At 49.8% G+C, this 12,489-nt stretch overlaps 1 protein-coding gene across 4 annotated transcripts in view; it reads left to right on the top strand.

The window, feature by feature from the left end:
* CTBP2 (C-terminal binding protein 2) overlaps nt 1–12,489 on the top strand; it is a 170,187-nt gene that overhangs the window by 50,403 nt on the left and 107,295 nt on the right. For all 4 annotated transcript variants that reach the window (XM_070470389.1, XM_070470390.1, XM_070470392.1 and 1 more), the window contains one exon: nt 931–1,032. The gene's annotated coding sequence lies outside the window, so the exon portion shown is untranslated. The remainder of the gene's footprint in view (nt 1–930; nt 1,033–12,489) is intronic.

Here is a 12,489-nt window from a genome sequence, read left to right as displayed (position 1 = left end):
TGCTTGATTGTAAGGTGAGCCTGGAAATGGTCAGGGTCAGCTGCAACAGTTCTCTCTCACGGGACTTGAGAAGGACTGCCTGAAAACATGAACATCCCTGGTCCCGGCACCTCCAGTGTTGCCGTTGTTTTCTGCCCTTCATGGGAAAGGCACAGAGAAGACACGCCTGCCGCCCAGATGTTTGCCTTTTCTATCAGCCCTGGGAGTTGTAACTTCTGCGACCACCCCCTCTTTCTGCTCTGAGTGCGCAGGAAGTGGTTCAGATAATGTGGAAGGTCCCATATATTTCCTCTCCGTTCCACGTATAGTAAAATAAATGTGAGTGCTGTTTAATGCATCACCTCGTTTCATATTGCATTTGCCAAGAAAGTGCAGTTTTATTGAACATTAGGATTGAATTCTTAACTGAGTAATCAATTTCAGTAGTAAGTTAAAATGCCTTCTATTAATGACAGCTGCAACCGTTAATCAGTTACAGTGGATTAACAGTTGTCAGCACTTATGCTAATGGCACTTACAAACCATGGGATTCTGGTTTGCACTTTATAATTCCATGTTTCTTAAACTGCTGGTAAGGTGGTTTGCTTGAAGGTATTGATTGTTTGGTCCCTCCGCTTGCTACTTGGAGATGTAAAGAAGTTAAATGACATTTTCACGGCGATGACACAATATCACCTTCTGGTTTTGCACACTTGGCTTCGTGTCAAAATAGATGGAAAGAGATCATTTGTTCTGGTGCTCTACTGTTTAATTTGATCTGGTGTGTGACTAAAGCAAGACAAATAGTATTTTTAATGAAACCATTTAATAACCTCTGGTAGCTTAGAATCGAAGGCATTGGAAAAATGCAATTAAAGGATGGCTAGATGTAAACAACAAAGAAAGAAATCACTGCCTCAGCTCTACTGACCCATTTCATTTTGCTTTCAGGGTTTCATCGCCTTAAATGGTTTTGAACCAATGAAGCTGGATTCTCTTAAAGACGGACAGCCTATCGTGTGAACTATAGAGTTTGTGGACAAATTTATGTTGGTGAGTTATTATAAAATGGCTCCAGGTAAAAGTTCAGGTTTTTCAAAAATCCCCTTTGGAATGTGTTTTCAATTTGTTGGTGACTATGGATCTCCAGCAGCCTCTGGATATTTCATTGGGACGTTTAATAGCAGGATCATATTGATTGTCTTTCAATTAATTGCATCTGGTATTTTCATTTATCAAAAGCAAAATACATGTAATTAACTCTGAGGCAATACAGTTCAGTGTAAAGTGATGTTGCTGCTGTCGCTGCTACTATAGAGATAAGTCAACGGAAATTACACTAGGAAACTCGAGTCAGGATGGAGCCGTGTTAGGGCTTCTCGACATATTAATTACAAAGAATAAAAATGAATTAGGGAGATAGTCCCATGCCATGCCAAGTGGCTTGAGCAAAATGGTTGATGGACGTCTTTAGGAAGAAAGCAGCTTGCTGATGCTGGTGCATCTTTAATGAGCCAAGAGTCTGAGAGTTACAAACCTCCAGGATGTCCTTTTTTAATTTTTTGCCACAACCTCACAGGCCTGCAGGATCTTAGTTACCTGAAAGAGGAAGTGTTAGTCACTCAGTTGTGTCTGACTCTTTGAGCCCCCATGGACTGTAGCCCACCAGGCTCTTCTGTCCATGGAATTCTCCAGGCAAGAATACTGGAGTGGGTAGCCATTCCCTTCTGCAGGGGATCTTCCAGACCCAGGGATTGAACCCGTGTCTCCTACGTTGCAAGTGGATACTTTACCGTTACCTGGCCAGAGATTAAACCCATGCCTCCTGCAGTGGAAGTGCGGAGTCTTAACCGTTAAACCACCAGGGGAGTCCCCTGTAGGATGTCCTGAGCATAGAATGCTTTCTTTCTGATGGCATGGATTAGGGATGTGGGTGTGTTGTGAGAAGAGCCTTCAGTTGTCGGCCCTCATGTGGTGTGTGTGAGAAAATATTGATGGACAGACTTGAGTCCCCTTCCCACCACCAGAGCAAGGACTTGGAGTGGGGTGAGGGCATCCCGAGTTAACTTCAATGTGCCATTTACCACAAAACCTTTACAGAGTCTCAAAGTGCCAACTTCTCAGAAATGATTGATTTTTCATCCTGCTGGGTGGGGGGCGGGGGTTGTTCCTTGAGCTGACACTGTCATTTTAAAGCCAGAAGAAAAAAGAAGGTGAGCAAACTTTCTTGGTGTTCTTTCTGTCGAGGCCCTGGGCTTACTCCCTGCAGTATTGAGTAGGACAGACCGTTTCTCAGCTGTGAGTCAGAGGCTCACAAAGAGTTTGTGCAGCAGTGTCCCTGCCTGGGACTCCTAAGCAGGTCCCTGTATGCGGCTCTGGAGTAAATATTAGTAATAACACAGAAATACATGCTGCCTTTAAAATGTTAGCCTTAGGCGGCCTGGCTTTGATGGGTGGTCCTGCCTGGGTGTGAGGAACTGACCCTCAGTCTCAAGCCAGCCACAGGGGTGTGGCCCAGGAAGGGTCTCCCTGTACAGTTTCCCCCCATTTCCCGTGGAGGAGTCACTTGTGGGCCCTGGGCCTGCAGAACCTGCTCCCCAGCAGGTCCCTCTTAAAGGCCTTTATTTGTGAAATGAGTAGTTCTACTGCAGTGGTCCCCGTGAGCCCCCGCCTTGTATTGGGTTGGTCGGAACGTTTGTTCGGATTTTCTTCCATAACATCTAATGGAAAAATCTGAACGCACTTTTTGACCAACCCAATAGACATCCAGAAACCTTTGCCAAGAGTCGTCTGAGGAGGCTGCCCAGCTGAAGTTCATAGCAGAGTGTGCAGGTCACAGAGGGTGACTTAACAGAAAGGGCTCCTTAATCTTTGAACAAGTCTGAGTCTTTGTATTGAGGGGATGAGAAGCTAGAAATAATCAGTGAGCCTCCTTTGGGACAGTGGGACATGAGTGTGTCTGGTTTAGTCATGGAGGCCTCTTTCAACCATATATGCTCAATTTTGCCTTTTAAAGCCAATATTTCTTTCTTTTCTGGCTGCCACTCATTCTTCTCAAAGAAGCCTTTGTTTTAAAGACCCCATGTGCTGTAATCTGCCCCGGGTTCTCGGGCAGGGACGTCATCGCACACATTCTTTGTGGACCTGGGAAAGTTCCAAGACAGGGCTCGGGCTGAAGATGCGTTCAGCGGCTCACAGCGGTGGAAATCGTTCAGGCTCCCACGCACGTCCAGTTCCGCATCCAAGCATGGGCAGCACCCAACCCAAACGTCAAAAAAATGGTTAAGTAACAGCGTTTTAATTTGACTCAACCTAATAATTGTACCGCTGTGGGATCCTGTTGATCCATGATCTCTATGTCAGAGAGAGGAACATTCACTTCAGTTCAATCGCTCAGTCGTGTCCGACTCTGTGACCCCATGAACCGCAGCACGCCATGCCTCCCTCTCCATCACCAACTCCCGGAGTCCACCCAAACCCATGTCCATTGAGTCGGTGATGCCATCCAACCATGGAGGAACGTTAACATGGGATAATGCATCCAATGTCAGAATGAGATGGCAACACACTTCCTAATGACAAACCTTTCCTGGGCACCTAGCATGCTCAGACAGTCCGCCTCGTATGATGCTTCTCAGGACTTACATGTTTTTAGTGTAATTTGGGGGAACAGGTTTTTGGCAGCACTCTGGAAAAGCTCAAGAAGCTCAGCGTGACCCTGGCGTTGGCCCTAATTGGCGCATGGCCACCATGCCCAGAGGATGCCTCGTGGTATCCACGACCTCACCCATGGCAACTGTGACCCTGTTGGCTTGGCTCCTTCCCAGCACTGGGCACCCTGCCAGTGGGTTAACCTTTGCCCCTGACCACCCCCAGGTATACTCGCAGGGTGGGGTTCGTCCCTGTCCCAGAAACATGTGTTAGCTCTGGGCTCTTTTCTCTACGGCTCATTCCTGCGCCCAGTACACTGTACCCCACTTTTCGGGTGGCTCTGCACTCAGTCCCACCTGTAGCCCATTTGGGGCAGCATCTTGAATTGCAGCCCGAGAAAGGGACCCCATGTCGATTTCAACCTGATAGCTTACCTGTTGAGATCTCCTTCTAGACACGTCTTTTTTAACGTGGGAAGGGGAGAAGGAAATAGATGAAAAACACAGTTCATAGAAAGCCCGTCTTGGAATGGCAAATCTGTGTGGTGCTAGAACCCTTTGTAGGTCTGTCTTGTCTTCTTGGTATATTTGTGCGTGTTCTCATTTAAGAGCCTTAATATTTCTCTTAATATCTGGCTCTTGTGGATTTTTCTTTTCCTGACTTCAGACATTTCCACTTTCTCCCCAAAGAGGCCCCTCTGTCATCCGTGATGAACAACTCCCCGCTACACTGAGATGTGTTGCAGTTTGTCCTGCTTTTGCTATCCAGCCTGCATTTGTTGCTTGTTTCGGTGAAAACCCCACATGCCCTCAGTTTGCTGATTTCTGGAACCCGCATTAGTTCTCCCGTGGTTCGGATGGATCCGTTGTTTCTTCTTGTGCCATTTTATCATTAAGCCTTAATATTTGTAGCGGTGCCAGGTAACCTTGTAATTTCAACAAAAGTGTCGGGGAAAGAAATAAGTGCTTGTTGTCAAATGTCTACAACCAAGTGGAAACACAAATCACAGCCCTCAGCTTTTATTCTGTAAAGTGATGGTGGGGTAGCGGTGGCTGTGGTTTGGCAGACACGGCGGGGTATCCGGCTGCCTGCACCCAGAGAGGCGCGTGCGCTGCTTTATTTTGACAGATTGCGATAATGCGGTAGAAGCTTGACCGGCCTCACAAAGCCCCAGGGAAAGGTGATCTGAGGTTCTCCAGGCGCTGGTGACTCACAGGGGAGGGCCTCACGAGCTCTGCCTTGGGGACCAGGCAGCTCTGACCTGAGTGCGGCTTCAGTGACGTCGTCCCCAGTCGTTAGGGTCTCTGCCCCGTTTCTGCCAACACAGCTTCCCTCTCCCTCGACAGAAGGGGAAAGGACTGCCTTAGCCCAGAAGCAAATGCCTCCACCCTGCAGCCACCCTGACCGCTGCTTCCCCGGGGCACTGGAGGGACCCGGCTCTGGTCACACTGGTCTTCGGTCATGGCCTCCAGGGTCCCCCTTGAGCTCCCGGTCGTCACAAGGGGCGTGTGATCCTCCTCCAACTTTTAGGCTAGAGGCACAGCTGCCAACATCGGAAACCACAAACCAGAGCAAGATTCGCTGGGCCTTTCATCTCCGGGGACTCTCTAAGATGAGAAACAGCCAGGAGGCTGTGATCCGGGCGGCGGGGATGATGCCGATGAAACTGCAGCCCGCTCTCCGTGGAGAGAGGGGAGGGCCCCGCTGGAGCTCTGGGTTCCTGCTTCTTGTCTGTGTTTCTTCCTGAGCCGCGGATCCAAGCTGCTGCAGGGGCCTTCTCTGGAAGGTGTTGGCTCAGCCCTTGTCCTTTCCTCCTAGAATTGCAGCTTCCTGCAAGGCTTCTTGGGCAGCCCCAGGGAGATCAGCCAGCCAGTCCCCTTGTTCTGTTTTCAAAGACTGTCCATGTCCTGCTCACACAGGGTCAAGTCCCCGGCCCTCTCGTTCTAGTAGGTCATTTCTCTGCTCTGTTGGTGCTGTTCCCCACCTCCCGCCCCTCCGGATTGATGGCTGGTTCTAATCCAAGTCTCTTCCCCAGCCAGGGAGGCACGGAACTTTGGCATCCATGTGTCTGGAATATAGGCAGTCTGCCTCCTGCACTCCCTGGGGTTGCCGGCCGGGGAGGGACTCTCCTGAGCGGTGCTCCTGCCAGGCAGAGGGGGGACGGGGTAGGGCCTGGCTGGAAGAGACTGCTTCTTGCAGTACTCTGTCCTGGGAGGGACACGGGTTGGGTCATCACCAGGCACGCCATCCAGTGTTCTGCAGGGACAGGCTAGGTATTGGCCCTCTCTTCCCAAGATCCTGTGGCCTTGGCTGAGATCCTTATTTTATTAGTGAGTAATAATAGTATTAATTTATTAAGTGATGCTGAGGTGGCACCCACGAGTAGACCTGGGGCTCAGACTCCAACGGTGTAACCCCAGATTCAGGGTTCCCTAGGTCCCTGCTGAAACACTTGAGTCCTATGACTTGCTCCCTCCCAGCATACAGGATCCCTCTGTAGTGATGACTCTGTCATGATCGCTCCTGGGGTCCGTGGCTCTCTGGGAAGTTCATGTTCTCATGTGCATGGTGGAGTCTGTCCCTGCCCCAGGCACTTGGTCCCTGGGAAGCGGGGGCTGACCGTGGGCTGGCTGGCTGTCCCTGGGGGCGTGACTGTGTGCAGGGAAAACCCCTATGAGGCCAGCCGTGATGGGGATCTGGAGAAGCCCGCTCACGGGGATTCCTGCCCCTGGCCTCCCTGATAGACAGGAGTAGCAGCCCCAGGTTCTGGGACCGCCAGCGGTGGTCATGGGTCTGATCCTTATCATTTCCCTGGAACTGGGAGCCAGGTGTGTGTGGGAGGGAAGAATGGATGGAAGTAAGGACCTGCGACAGGGTTAAGGCCAGGCCCGCTGATGGAAATACTTCGTGTTGACTGTAAGTTTCAGGTTGGTGGGTGCATGTCAATATGTGAATGGGTGGGGAAATGGACTTTCTCGTATAAACTTGTTTGGGTCTCGGGCAAGCATTTTGTGTTGTGATTAATCGGAGAGGAAGAGGTTATTTCTTTGTACAGATATTTTTGTCGAGCATTTATGTTACCACTGCTGCTATAACTATTTCTAGAATGCATTGGGCCAGTTAAACGTCTTTTTAAAATACAGTCTTAGCTTTGGAGCCTTTTGGTGGTCATTCCATCTAGATCTTTGTGGAGGAACACACAGCACCTCCCCAGGTTCAAGTGTACATCTGGCCCTGCTTTCAGCTTCTCAGCTGTAAATGCTAAGGAAATACTCCACAGCCCAAGAACCAGCCCACATGACGCGGAAAGATCCAGGACACTTTCTGAAGTAAGGCTTTAGGAAGTGGCTGGACTTCAGTCGGCCGAGGTGGAAGTGGCTTCCCCCTGCTCTCCCTTCTATCTTAACACGTGGCCGAACACATTTGCTTTATTGATGGTTGATTCTTTTATTTTTGGCAAACTTGGCAACTCCCACCTGGCCCCGTGCTGTTAAAAATAGTCTTTCTGGTTAACTAAAGGCATTTGCAATTCATTCTTCCACGTAGCAATTAAGATAATTCCCTTAGACTCTGTACCAGTTAAAGATAAATAGGAGGTTTTAAAAGAAAATGCCTTGTAATCCGTCAGTTTGTGTGTGCGGGCAGATGCGTAATACTTGAGAATGTCCGCTGTGAGTGGACTCCTGTGAAAGGGGGTAAAATGCAACATTTTTCTGTACTTCTCTGAAGCAGCAGCCCGAACAGTGACATTTATACATATTTTATAATGTGGTTTCTTTAAGCAGAGGGCTCAAACAAATCAATTTCTCAGCAGTCTACTGTTTAAAGGCAGCAGCAGCAACCTGTGGGTAAGTTACAGAAGCTGTTAAAATTAATTACATTTGTCAAAAAGATAGAATGTTCAGAGAAAAATGTGAATATGCAGGGTTAAAAAACAGACCATGGGCGAGGAGCATTTCCGAGCCTCTGATTCTGGTATTTAATTTCCATCTCTTCATGCGTCTACCGATCAGCCCCGGTGGCTCCCACCCGGGACCCACTTTCCAGCCTTTCTGCAGGCTGACGGATGGATCGGATGTCCTCGTGAGCTTCCTCAGATCTGCTTAGGGCAGCCTTGATTTGTCGGACAGTATTGTGCTGTCCTTTAATATAGGCGGTTTGCAGAAAATGAGTCTAGGTGCAAAGATACCTGGTTCCTGTGTCTTGTAACTCAACACCTGGTCTGTGGTCGCCTCCCCTTTTCCGGTTCATTGTGTACGTTGTTGAACTCAAAGGAAACCTTTGTTGGCCAGAGCGGGGGGCAACCTGCAACTCCTTGAAAAATTCAGCTGAAGCAGTACAGGGCAGCACTCGGGTTCATGGGGTCCAGGGGGAGGCTGCTGTTGGCTGGGTGGGGCTTTCATTCCAGGTACTGGAGCCTCAGAACAGGCCTTGCGATGCAGGTTTATGGGGTGCCCCTGGTTCATCAGGTCATGACCACCTGCGTGCCAGCCCCTCTGCATACTGCGGACAGGTGTCCACAACTCAGGAACGGACATGTGGGAAGACGCACCATGGGAAGGTGGCTTCTGCGTCCTGCGAGGTATTGACTCAGGTTGCCCTTGGCCCCATCTGCGTCTCTTGATGAATATTGATAACCTTTTCTGGACGCCCATCGCCGCCCCAGTGCATGTGGGTCATCACTCGTGTTTCCTGGGTGCCGGAGAGTTGCCTGGTCATTGTTAACGCAGAAACCCAGAACTTAGGTCTCTTCTGACTCCATCAGGTGAGAGGAGACAAAGGTTTTGTAAAGAGACTCAGATTCAGAAGCGGCGCTCTGTTAGCATAGAACCTTCCAGAGTGATTTCTGCAAGCTTTCCGAAGCAGAGGCCACATCCGATGATGCCCTCATTCATGATCTCTTTGATTTTCTGTACATGGTCCACACATTACAGATGCCACAGGACTACCTTTCTTTTTTTTTTTTTTAAACTATTTATTTGGGTGCACCAGGTCTTACTTGTGGCATGCAGGATCCACTTCACTGACCAGGGCTTGAACTCATTCCTCCTGCAATTGGGAGCATGGAGTCTTAGCCCCTGAACCACCAGGGACATCCCAGGACTGCTTTTTGAATAAATGAATCCCAGGCTTTGGAGAGACCAGGGAGGTGCGGGGTGGCTGAGCCCATGCTGGAGTCGGCCCGTCCCAGCATCTGTCCGAAAGGAAGGGTTGACTCTGCGTCAGGAGTGTTTCCTGCTGGCAGAAGGCAAACCAGCATGTGCTACACTACACTACCTGTTTGGAGGAGGTGTGTGTGTGCCCTGAAATGATAAATCCACATTCCTGAACTTTCCGCAGCAGGAGAGCAGGTCTGTGCCTCCCCTGCGTGCAGGCGGGTATGCGTAGGGCAGGGAGTTTGAATTCTGCGTGTCTGGGGGACCCAGCTGTGCTGGGGCTGTGCTTGTGGCGGCTTCGTGGGCAGGAGGGGGTTGTGATTCAGCCGCCTTGATTGCGTCTGAGCTGGGATTACGAGGACCCGGACGTCGCCCCAGGTCCCCTGGGGCCGAAGGACAGATGGCGTGCGTATCAGATTCCTTCATGGACACTGTGGCAGCGGCCTGCCCTGCCCGCCTTTGGAGATCTGGAGGCTGGGATTCTGTGCATGTGGATCTTGTTTGTTAAAAACCCGAACTTCGAGAATCCAGTGCTCCTGACTTTTCATAATTCAGTCAGGCTCACCGCCACTTCCTAATTACAGCGGAAGAGGACCTCCAAACCACCAGGCAGGGTTGAACTTCCTCTCGAAAGAGGGTCCTTATTGATTGGTACTCGGATCCCCCACGGGCTCCAGTGGCAGCTCCGCGGAGGCCTGTTGAAGGCTGGAGAGACTTCTGCTGGCGTGTCTAAATGAGGCAGAGGGTTGCGGCCTTAGGCTTGGCTGGAAAGCTGCCCAGCTCTTTGGTCTGGGACTGTGCGAGCAGGGGGCAATCCTCACGGCCCTGTCTCCTCCTCCTTGGGTTTCCATGGGGAAGGTTAAGATCGCAGTGGCCAAGGCCTTGGTGATGGTGGGGGACAGGGTCCTGAAGGCGGAGCCAGGAGATGCTTGCAGGGTGCCCTGGACCACCTCCAGTGGGGTCAGCCTTGGGCAGACTAAACCCCTCTTTACTCAGTGCCTCGGGATCTCTCTCTGCCAAATGTGGGTGCTGCTGCTAAGTCGCTTCAGTCATGTCCGACTCTGTGCGACCCCACAGGCGGCAGCCCACCAGGCTCCGCCATCCCTGGGATTCTCCAGGCAAGAATACTGGAGTGGGTTGCCATTTCCTTCTCCAATGCATGAAAGTGAAAATGAAGTCGCTCAGTCGTGTCCGACTCTTCGCGACTCCATGGACTGCAGCCTACCAGGCTCCTCCGTCCATGGGATTTTCCCGGCTAGAGTACTGGAGTGGGGTGCCATTGCCTTCTCTAGAAATGCGGGTGAGTCAGTACTAAATCAGAGTTATGGGGGTTCAGTGAAACATCACTGAGGAGGTGATGCATCGTGAGGGCTTCATAGAGAATGACTGTTGTCATCACTGTTGTCGTCATTAGCAGAATCTGCAAATGAGATGGTCCCTCAGCTTGGAGGGGAGCCCCGGTGACCTGCCCATGGCTGGAGGCGCACAGAGCCTAGGGCGCCCCTCGAAGGAAACACCCATGCTCTGGATGATGTGAGCATTGAGGTGAACTCCATAGACGCCCTTGCTCATGGCAGCTCTGTCTGGCTTTCCTCCTGGGATGTTGAAGTGGAATGCAGCCCCCCTTCCCACCAAACTCGTAATGTAGGGTTCCGTGAGCCGTTCCCCACGTGTTGCACATCGAGTTTGAGCTTTTGTTTTCAGGAGGAGGAGCTGATTGCAGCCGTAGCAGAGGTGGGGTGCTGGCGGCCGGGAACTGCGCCCAGGCGCGCCTGGGTACCTGTCCAATGATGCACGTCCTGGGAGCGGCCCCCCACTCTTCTGTCAGAGGCTCGGGTCTCTGCAGTTTGCCCGAACACTGAGTGTGACCAGCAGGGCTCAGGCCGACTCGGCCCTGGTCTCTCCCCAGCGGTGACCCGGTCAGCCGTGGAGAGGGCCCAGCACACGGGGCTTTATCCTGAGAGGAGCCGGGAGAGGCTGGTTAGCACGGCCACTTCACATGAAAGGCTGTTAGATTCAGGTCACCGGGTTTGGACTCCTGCGTTTTATGGCAAAGTCTAAAAATGCAGATTTGTAACAACCAACGTTAATGAATTCAGACTGTTTGAATTTCACACTGAATAATGGCTGGAATTATCAGAGCCGGGGGCTTATGAGATCCTTGGATCGGTGTAATCTTTTCTCAAGATTCAATTGATAGCATGATGTAATATCACATTACTTTTATTAACAGTCCTAGCCATAAAAGAAACACACCTATTAGGACAGGAGAATTTAGTAAAAATAGTAGTAATAATGAGACCATTTGGAATGTGTAATCTATTCGGTAAATTTCAAGATGCCACATCTCATTTAAAATGCAATGTTGTGCCCCTAGATATTGAAGGTAATACCTCTGTACCCTAGGGCTTCCTTTTTTTACATTAAAAATACTCTATTTAAATGCAGATTTGATTTGCAATCTAGGAAGGGAAGTATGGGAAGAAGGACAACTCTGCATCTATTAAATCAATTCTGGTTTCATGTAGCTCTCTGCCTTTTTCGCCCTTACCTTCTACCCCAAAGGGTAATCTGTAAACATACAAGTTTAGGAAAGTGCATAAAGTTTCAAAGGATAATAACGTTGTAATATCTTTGTCTTCCTTAGAATTTTCCTCCATACACATCCCACCACAAGTTGAAGAAACACAAAAGGCCCACAGATTTCATCAGAGGGCCGAGGCTTGAACTGATTCACAGGAAGTGAACACACATCCAAGAACTCTGGTTAACCTAATTTCTTTCTAGAATATATTGCTTCTAATTCTGTGTGTGTACATGTGTTTTTATTCCCACTGAGTTCTGTCCTTCCATGGCTTTTCTCCACATGCATTTAAAGCTCGTTACCTGGAAAACGAATAGAACAGCCATGTTGCCGGGTGCAAATGTCAGGAAGAGACGAGGGCTTCCCTTCCAAGTGCAAGAGCGATGCATTTGTTGTTGAGCTTCAGTTACCAAAGAAATGGATTTATAGCTTTTGACATTCTACTCTTAGAATTAATTAGGTGGCTAATCATTATAAATACCATTTTCTTTTGCCGTTGTCTCCATTTAGCAGAGCATCTCCTGCTCTACGCACGTGTCAGTTTCAGACCGAGAGTTGTGTTTTGGCTTTTATGCCCTGTCAAGGGAAAATGAAAGTAAATTCTTTATAATATGCTAATTGATCTATTTGGGAGTTTTCAGATATAGACAACATCTGTGCTTGCCAGTAACACAGTTAATAGCTTCCGATCTTCCACAGAAGAAAAGGTTTTCACCGTATGCGACCTCGCTGAGACATACTGTGTCCTCCCCAGGGCTTGGCCCTGTGGAATCTGGAGCCTGAGACCATGGCAGCGGTCCCCAGCCTTTTTGGCACCAAAGACCGGTTTCATGGAAGACAGTTTTTCCATGGACCAGGAAGGAGTGGTAGTGGTTTCAGCATGATTCAAGCATGTTACATTTATTTGGTACTTTTTTTTTTTTTTGAGCCTTGTTGGGTTTTCATAGCTTTGCTCAGGATTTCTTTAGTTGCAGCGAGCAGGGGCTCCTCCTGGTTATGCTGCTCGGTCTTGTCACTGCGGTGACCTCTCTGCTTGCAGAGTGCGGGCTCTCCACGCGCGGGCTCAGCAGCTCAGCTCAGCTCGGTCACTCCGCAGCATATGGGATCTTCCCGGACCAG

This window comes from Odocoileus virginianus, chromosome 7 (assembly GCF_023699985.2).
Source record: "Odocoileus virginianus isolate 20LAN1187 ecotype Illinois chromosome 7, Ovbor_1.2, whole genome shotgun sequence".
NCBI lineage: Eukaryota > Metazoa > Chordata > Mammalia > Artiodactyla > Cervidae > Odocoileus > Odocoileus virginianus.
Note: the sequence above shows the minus strand (reverse complement) of the source record. Positions and strands in the feature narration are given on the sequence as shown.